Here is a 9,744-nt window from a genome sequence, read left to right on the forward strand (position 1 = left end):
GCTTTGGATGATTGAAGCAAACAGTGAATTGTCAAAGATCACATAGCTAGTCACATGTCTGATGCCAGATTTGAACTCACATCCTCATGACTCCAGGACCAGTGATCTACCCACTGCACCACCTCGCTTCCCCTTATGACTTTTTCTATACAAAGTAGGAAAGCTAGGAAGCCCTGTTTGGGGCTACTATCACTCCAGTCTGGTAATCTTCCATTTCAGTGCCCCAATTGTGTTGTATATTTGGAAAACTAAAGTATCTCCTTCCCTTCTCCAGACAACTGAAGAGAATATATCATTTAATAAATCACCTTTTGTCAAGCAAGTCTTATATATGAGCTTCCTTACCCTCCACCCCCAAAGGGTTTCTACATAATCACTCATTGGAAAAGATATTTCATTCCAAAGAAAGGAATTGAAGTAGAAAAGAGTACTTGACCAAATTTCCTCAATTTCAAATTACTCCAATTCAAGGACCACTCACTCTAATTTTTACAGTGGTAAAGATACACAAACTTTGGGAGGCAGCAGCAAACAGGTATTTTTTTTTCCTTTTGTAACATTTAATCTCCATTGATAAAAGTAAAATAAAATATTACTTTGTCATTCTAAGGCCTCTAATCATTACGAACACCAAAAGATTAAGATTACCTCCTGAAGGGAAGCCATTACACACACTCATGACAGATTTATTTTCACTAAAATCTTAATTCCTTAAATACCAACTGTTTTTAAAAGAAGACAGGAAATCCCTCTTGCTCTATGGAATTATGTGCTTCTGATCTACAAAGATCATAACGGTTAAAGATGGAAAGACCTTTTAAAAGACCACTAAGTTCATTCAGTTTGTGACTTCCTGACATGAAAGGAATGATTTCTTTCTTTAAAAAGCATGGAACTTGATCTTTAACCCATATTAAGTGGATAGATAGACTTTGTAATATATCTAATACTAGAATCACCATCAGTGTTAAAAAATCCATGCATTTAGCTTTTCAAGTTTTTTTTTCTTCATACAAATACTTTAATCTCACCTATGATGTTTTTAGAGGATATTTCCCTCAATCTTCATTTATTTTTTTTGAAATAGAAATATGAGGTCATTGTCATTTTCAAACAGTCTTCAAAAATGCTTATTTAATACTAAAATATAATGGATATATTTGCATATATACATAAAACATATGTTTGTCTGGGTGTTATATAAATTATACATATATATTCTTATCTTATATATACATATGGTACATGGTGAAAAATACTAGGGGAATACCTACTATTTTCCTAAATTTTTTCAATTATTTGTTCAACCAACATTAATTAAATATCTACCTTGTGAAATGTATCCAACTAAGCACAAAGGAAGAAATAAAGTTAAAGAGCACACAGCCCCTGCTCTTAAGAAGCTTTGAATCTGCTAGGCTTGAAAAACCAAGTAGAATACAGTTTCAAATTTGATAAAAATATTAAAAAGTACACTTACTGGTCACTTCAATGTTAGATGTGAGGATTCTGTGGAAAGCATCCTTTCCAGAGCATCCTCACATCTACCACTGAAGTGACCTTCCTCTGGGAAGGTTTAATCAGCATGATAATATTTGAGTGGAACATGAAGTAAAGGTAAGATGGCCAGGTGAAGAAAAAGTGAGGATTGCATAAAACATTGAAAATAATATTGCTACTGGAAATAAAAGATCAATGGAAGAAGTGGACTAGGATAACATAAGGGACATAGAATTTCAGTTATGAAAGATTTATGTTCACCTTAAAATTGAATAATTGAGAAAGTTATTTCATTGTCTTATATCATTTGTATGTGTTTACATTCATGCTAATGGTGATATCAGTCTAATGAGGAGAGTCTTTCTGCTCCTCATTTTCATGTTTGTGGTACTATGTTTCTTAGTTCTTCCTGTCAGGAGTAACTTTTCCTCTGGTCAATTGATCAATTAATTCCCTTTGCTGGGTTGGTGTAAGACAGAGAGACTGCATTTTCTTTCAAACTTGTCCCTGGAAAGAAAATGCAAGGAAGTTTTGCTTGAGATGACCATCACAATATTAGCTCCTGTCTTTCACCTTTCCTCTTTTATTTGCTTGTTTTTGTTTTGTTTTTGGTGAGGCAGTGAGGGTTAAGTGATTTGCCCAGGGTCACACAGCTAGTAAGTGTCAAGTGTCTGAGGCTTGATTTGAGCTCAGGTCCCCCTGATTCCAGGGCCAGTGCTCTATCCACTGTGCCACCTAGCTGCCTTCTCACCTTTGCTTTTATCAAAATTTAGTAAATATTATAAAAGTTCAATCTGGATTCACATTGTCTCCTGCTTTTGTAAATCACAAAATATGAATGTCAATAAAAAGTCAATAGGAGATTTGGTACCTCTGAGCCATGTGCTTTATGCCAAATCTCCCGATGAAAAGTCCAAGGATTTCTTTCATGGTTTCCCTCCCCCCACCCTTCCCTTCCCTTGCTCCTAAATAAACTATCACCTTATTCTAACTAAGTTTTGCGTGCAAGAGGGTGTAATTCTTTAAAGAGGAATTCCCAAGAAGCCCAACCCGTACCCCATTTCCCACCATTACATCTGGCGCTCGAACCTTGTAGGGACGCGGGATTTTCCTCTTTCCTCTTAGCACACAAAACTGGGGGCTGGGAACCTCCCTTCTGGGTTTCCTTTCTCCCTCTCCTGCCTGACTCAACCTCCCGTTTGAGTCACAGAGGGGTAGAGACGGTTGGCGTCGGCACGACAGCAGAGAGCAGTCTGGGACTCCTAGATGTCCGAACCACGCTAGGACCCTCAGACTACACGTTTCTGGGTAAGAACATTTATGCTTATGTGTCTATCTCTTACCAGCTCTCTGCTCTTGGTTCAGACTATTCTCCTTAGACAGTAGTTATGGGACAGAAAGGGAGTGTTCCAAAAAATTCACCTCTGGGGTGCATCCTAAGAGATTGGACTAGACTGGAACTTAAAAACCTGAGAAAAAGATGTATGATACATTTTTGTAACAATTTATGGCCACATTATCCTCTAGGAAGTGAAGGAAATTGGCCTGTACACGGCACCCTTAATTATAATACCCTTTTGCAATTGGACAAGTTTTGCAAGCGTGAAGGGAGATGGACAGAGATTCCATACATATCTATCGGCTTTTATGAGTTTGAGCCAGAAGTCAAAGGGAAAGGATGAGGTCCCCTTGCCGGTGGAGAATCACCGAAAGCCCAAGCAATTAGCTAACCCTTCGGGCACCTACTCTGAGACCTCAGCCTCCCCTCCTCCTCAAACTCATTCCCTACCTGTTTCTCATTCCACTCCTTCTTCCCTGCCTGCTTCCGTACCTATGGGTCAACCACAGTCATATCACTCTATGACTGAGACCTCTCCTTGCCCACTGGCTGATCTCAGAACCAATTCCCTGTGCCACACGGGGAGTGGATATCAGTCTCCTTCTATCCTGCTCTACCCCATTTACCATCTGGGGGAACTCCAATATGTTCCCATTTCTCCTGTTTTTTCCATTCAGCTGACCCCATCTGCTTTACCTAATCTGCAGTCACCTACGGCTATCTCCCTTTCCCCATCTCCACCCGTGCTGCAGCCAAAGACTGTTTCCTCTCCCCCACCTACTCCACAGCCAAAGGCTGTCACCCCTCCCCCACTGGGCCCTGTGCCCAATCCTCTGTCTCGACCTGAGCTATCTCCCCAACCCAGGTCCTTACCAGCGTCTCCCACTGCTTCCCTGCTTCCATTAAGGGAATTTCCCATTGGGAAGGACGCAACATTAAGACAGGCCCCTTTTTCTATAAGCAGGTTATCTCAGATTAAATACTCAGAGAACCCCACAAAGTTCATAGATGGCTTTAAGTCTGTGACACTGGAGTTTGACCTTTCCTGGACCGATTTGCAAATTATTCTTGCCAGCTGTTGTATCCCTGACGAGAAAAAACAAATTTGGGACCTGGCGGTACAAGTTGGGGATGAACACTCACAGGTTGGAAATTGAGTTGGGGTCCCTGGATTTACAGCTGTCCCAGTTGTAGAACTGAGATGGAACTATGATAACAGGGAAGACAGGGCTCGTAGAAACCACATGGTCACCTCCCTAGTTGAGGGAATGAGAAGGGGTGTTAAGAAACAAGTCAATTATGGAAAGGTAAGGGAGGTAACACAGGGGTCTGATGAAAATCCTGCTGTCTTCATGAGCCGCTTAGCAGACTCTCTGAAGAAATATACCAACCTAGACCCCCAAAGAGATGTAGGAATAACTGTCCTTACGAAGAAGAGGCCTGCCCTCCTACCTCTTTCTCCCCAGGGCAGCACCCCAGAGATCGGCTTAGCAAAAATCCAGGGCTCTGCAGCTTGCTCTCCTGGTCAGCACCTTGTCAGGCCTATGGCCAAGCTGGACATAGGAGGCAAGTCTAGAAATGGTTTTGGGGCGACCTCTGTCTTACTCTCTGGTTCAGGTCCTAGCATGCAATCAAGGCACAAAATGGGGATGGGATAAAAGGGACCCTTAATGTAGACAGACACTGCCTATCACAAAATTAGGCTTGAACTCCCTCCAGTAAAGCAGGCCACACCCTGTCCTGCAAAAAGGTCCCACTTGACTCCTGATCTGATAAAGTCCCTTTTCGTTTCTTTTGCTCTGGTCAGTTTTAATTTTTTTGTTTAAGTCTGTTCCATCTAGGCTCAAAGATTCATGGCAGATACCCATTGTGCCTATGTGTTGCCTCTGGACTCTCTGGGTTCCTCACAACTCCGCGCATTCCAGGCCTTCTCCACTTCTCTCCCCTCTCCCTCCCTTGCGCTGTGATTTCTTCAACCCCTGGTCAGCATGAAGCAGTTTCAGAAGAATCTTCATCCCCTTTCCTTATATATAGAGAAGTGGGGAATGTCATGGGGTGCAGAGCACCCCAGAAGTTCTCTGGGGCACACCAAGGAATCTTCTCCTTGAGAAACTAAACCAGAGGACAGATAAGGCCTAGAGAGATAAGCTGAACCAAATCGGACTGAGCTAATGTCAGATTCCTACCCTTCATTCTGGTCTCCCTTACCCTGGGGAGATAAGTTTGGGTGTGGCTGCGGCCTTTGCGTTCTGAAGAGGGATCTGCAGCCACCCCTCACCCAATTCCTCTAGTCACTACCCGTGGGGGATGGTCCTCCACTCCTCACCCAATTCCCCCAGCTACCACCAGTGGGGGATGGTCCACCTTCACTAAAGGAACTTTCCACAGGCAGATGGTCCACCCCCATCAGGCCTCTGTAAAAGTACTTTCCAGTCTCCTGTTCGAGGAGATTTGGTACCTCTGAGCCATGTGCTTTATGCCAAATCTCCCCATGAAAAGTCCAAGGATTTCTTTCATGGTTTCCCTCCCCCCCCACCCTTCCCTTCCCTTGTTCCTAAATAAACTATCACCTTATTCTAACTAAAAAAAAAAAAAGTCAATAAAGCCTCTTTTATTTCAAAACCAAGAACCCATTATTTTTTGCCAGGAAATTCAACAGGAGTAACAAACTAACTCTCTGTCTTTGTCTTTGTCTTTCTCTGTTTCTGTCTCTCTCTTGTCTGTCTGTCTTTCCGCTCTCTCTCTCTGTCTCTCTCTGTCTCTCTGTCTCTGTCTCTCTCTGTCTTTCTGTTATATGTCTCTGTCTCTGTCTTTCTGTCTGCCTCTCTCTACTTCTCAAACACATACACATCAGTAATAAAATGGTTGAGCATAACTTTTATGGTACTACAAGTTTTAAAAACTAGGTGAATAGGTAAATAAACTAAAAATAAATAGAGATATGCTTTTGGATGAAAATGATTCTCTTCAGGAGTGGGAAAAAGGAAAGTAGAAATAGAATCATGCCCTTCTGAAAGAATACATCAAAACTAAGATATATTCAAATTGCACTCGGGTTTGGAGTACAAAATAAATTACATGATCAACGTAGCTATATTTTTGGTTTCAATGTTGATTTTTCTTTTGTTCTCCTAAGGCTCTTTCTCCTCTTTATTCATTTTTCAGTGGAGATGCTACCATGACCCCAGTGGCCACTATCTCTCTTTGAGTAGGTAAAGGTGGTGGCAGTTTCATACTCAGACCCCTTGCCTACTTTTCCCCTTCTTTCCTGATCTTTCTTGGTCTCTATTCTCATTCCTCTCATGATTTTATACCATCCTCCCTCCTTCAGAATGAAGAAGTCTAGTTTTTCAGTAATAGTTTTAAGTGTTTCCTGGAGACTTTTACATTAAGGAATTTCTGGCATCCAAAAGCTGTTACAGTAGCATAAGCATGAGAATATATATTCACATAGATATTAGCACATAAATTCATTTGTGCATGATTCATCTTTGGAGATTTTTATATTATCAATTATTATTACGATAGGGGAGTAGAATCCATATTACAAGGGCTTGAAGGGAGGGAGCAGTGAATAAATAAAGGTTTTGGACATAGGCAAGTCTTTCAAAAAGTATAGAATTGAAGTTGGAGAAAGAGTTGGGACAGTAGATAGAATGGGATAAAAAATCAGGAGGCTATTTTTAAAATTGGGGAGACATGATCATGTTTTTAATTATATAGTAAACAGTGAGAGATTTCAGATCCATGAGAAAAATGAAAATTTGCTGCAGGTTAAGGATAGAGGCAATGGAATCAAAAGTGAAAGTTAGTAAATGAGTTTTAGTGCTTAATAGAGTTATCTCTTCTTCTGTGACCATAGTCAAGGGGGAAAGAGTGAGATGCTGAAAAGTTTTGAGAAATGTATGGGATGTTGAATCAATTTACATAAAGAACCTCAGTCTTCTCCATGTAGAAGACTGGGTAATTTGATGCAAGTATGGTTATTAGAGTGAGAATCTGGTAGATAAAACATAAAATAAATTGTGGAACAGACAAGTGCTTTTGCCCTTGCCCTTGCTTTGCCTGACACACTTGCCCAGCTTAACTTTGTGTCATTGCATCTATGTTCATGATCAACAGCAAGGATTCTAGGGAGGAACTCATTTTTTTGTAGTAGTAGAGTAGTTTTTTTCAAATTTTAATTGTTGATGGTTTAATAGCCATCAACAAGAACACAATCCAATAAACAATTTCTTCAAAGATCACACATCAGACTGTAATCTCCATTATCAATCAACTTTTGAATATAACCAGGCATGGACAAAAATAATATCCAAAATGCATATATCTCTGTGATTATTTTAAAATAATTATGCTTAGTATAGATCATTGTCAACTTTTTTCTCTACTGTATAATTTCACATCTTTATTTTTGTGTGTTCTTTATGATTTTCATTACTTAAATCAGAACACTGTTTCGTTATGTTAATTTGACAAATGTATTTAGCCATTTTCCAACTGTTGTTACATGGGTAATTTATAGTATTTTGCTATGCCTTATATAACAGAAAAGATTGTTCTGCCTTCTTTCACTAAACCATATATGACTCAGCTCTTCTTTAAAAGTGAATGACATAGTCTCTCTTTTCTTCTTTTCTTCCTGTATACAAATGTAGTATTAACCATGGAAGGGAAGAGAGGGAAAGCAGGTACCCTTCTCCCTAGTACAGCAAAAATGATATCTGATACCAAACTGCAGTTAGAGCAGTTGTTTATCCAGGTGATCTGAATCTAGCTCTTTGATCCTCTGGCTATCTTTTCTCCTTCCTTTTTCCTTTTCTATGTCCAGAAACCTACACATCATTCCTGAGTTGTTCATGCTCAGTATTTGAGAAAACCATTTAAGTTGAGGAGTTTGGAGATCCTGGGATTCTTACTTGGAGTTTATACATCAGAAAGAATATCACCAAAATATAGTAAATGCTCAAATATTGGCCTGGCTTACCAGATGATAACTTTCTTTAAGGGAATAATGCAGGGTGAGGTGAAACATAAAATGCCTTTTTAGAAGTACCTCAAGTGACTTTATGTTCTACAGTTTAACTCAACCTCCTGGGAGACTATGGCAGTATTCAATTTTACTATTTATTTTAATTTTTTCTTATCAATTTGAGTGTATGAGAGCCTTTTGTTCCAAGTAATTCTTAAGGCTTTAGGAAATAAATACTTGCTTGATATGAGATATGTATTATAAATAAATTATCATTTTCTTCTACCTTTTCAGAGATCCTAGATAGGAACTAAGCATAAGCTAAAAATCAGTGTTTTCTGGGGTGCTCATGTAGGGGTTTCAGTGAGTCAAAATCTGCAAAATCTTTCTTTTAAGGCAATTCAAACAAGGTCTTATCTGTATAGGTCCAGAAATCTTTGAACTACCAAATTACTCTGCCACCAATTAATTATGACCAAGGGAACAAGGATCTCCAACTCTAGTACTCAGAAGTTTTCCTCAAAAGTATTATCCATCCATCATTGTATCACAGTTTGAAACTCCTGTTAGATCCAACAGGCTGAGATGCTATGTACTCTTCATATCCAAAAAGAGACTCATACTCTGGTGCCATATAAGTATTCCAAACTAGAGAAGACTGACCACATAGAACAAAGTTTGGGCTCCTTTTCTCACAGTCTTTGACTCAATATACTCCCCACCCACAGAACCTCAGGGAAAATTTACTTATAGCTTAGGTTTGGATTATGTCTAAAGTCTTCCTAAAGTAGACAAGAGAAAGTGTGTGCCAGACACAGAATGTTGGGTTTACAAAGTCAACATTGAAAGAGTCTCTTCCCTTGAGGTGCAATATAATAAAAGGAGATAACCTGCGCATATATAAATATATAAAAGGCATAGAAAATAATTTTTCCAGGCAAGATAATATGAACTTGGGGAATCAGGTTAGGCTTCATGTAAAAGATGGCATTGAGTTTATATTTGAAAGAAGCTAAGGAAGATTTGAGAAGGAAATGCATTCTAGACATGGAAACGATCAAGATAAAGCCATGGAGACAGGAAAGTTGGTGCTGTGTGGGGAACAGTAAGAAGTCAGTTTTCTTAGAAAATATAATTCATGAAGTGGAGTATTATTTCTTCTGGGCATGAATCAGTCATTTTAGTGCTGTCTCCTTGGCAGGGGATAATGCCACAGTCATTCTATGGTTTCTAGCAACTTGAATTTCATGGAATCCCTCTTTGACATCCATTTAACCCCATGAGTTCTTCTTGTTGTTGTTTTTTAATAAGCATGTAAAAATTAACATAATTCAACTTTTCCAGTAGTGGGTCTGGCTGTTACTCACTATGTGGAGGGTGAGAGACAGAGAGAGATAGAGAGATAGAGACAGAGACAGAGAGACAGAGGGAGGAGAGAGAGAATGTGTGTATGCTGTACCCATTTGATATCTACCTTCAGATAGTGAACCAAGTAATTCAGAGTGCGCATTTTCACTCTTTCTTTTCCTTATTTGTGGAAAATGATTAATGTGGAAATTTATTTTGGATGATTTCTTATTTTAATTGGTTTTGTATTTCTTGCCTTTTCAGGGGAGGGGAAGAAAGGGGAGGAAGAGAATCTGGAACTGAAAATAAAATGAAATTTCATTGAAGAGAAAAACAACAACAACAAAAATAAGCATTTATTCCCCCCCCCCCGCCCCTACCATGGGAGATTCTACTTGGTGGATTCATTTGCTACTTTGATTCTAAAAGGGTTTCTGGAGGAAAAATGACATTGGGAGGTCATTTATAATATACCTTATAAGAAGAGAGAGGAATATACTCATGAATAGGGAAGCAATTTATAGTAGTTGGAACCACATGGTCTAAATAGAAACACATTTCAAGGAAGATTAGATTAATTTAACCT

The sequence above is a fragment of the Dromiciops gliroides genome, chromosome 1 (assembly GCF_019393635.1).
Source record: "Dromiciops gliroides isolate mDroGli1 chromosome 1, mDroGli1.pri, whole genome shotgun sequence".
In the NCBI taxonomy this organism is placed as follows: Eukaryota; Metazoa; Chordata; class Mammalia; order Microbiotheria; family Microbiotheriidae; genus Dromiciops; species Dromiciops gliroides.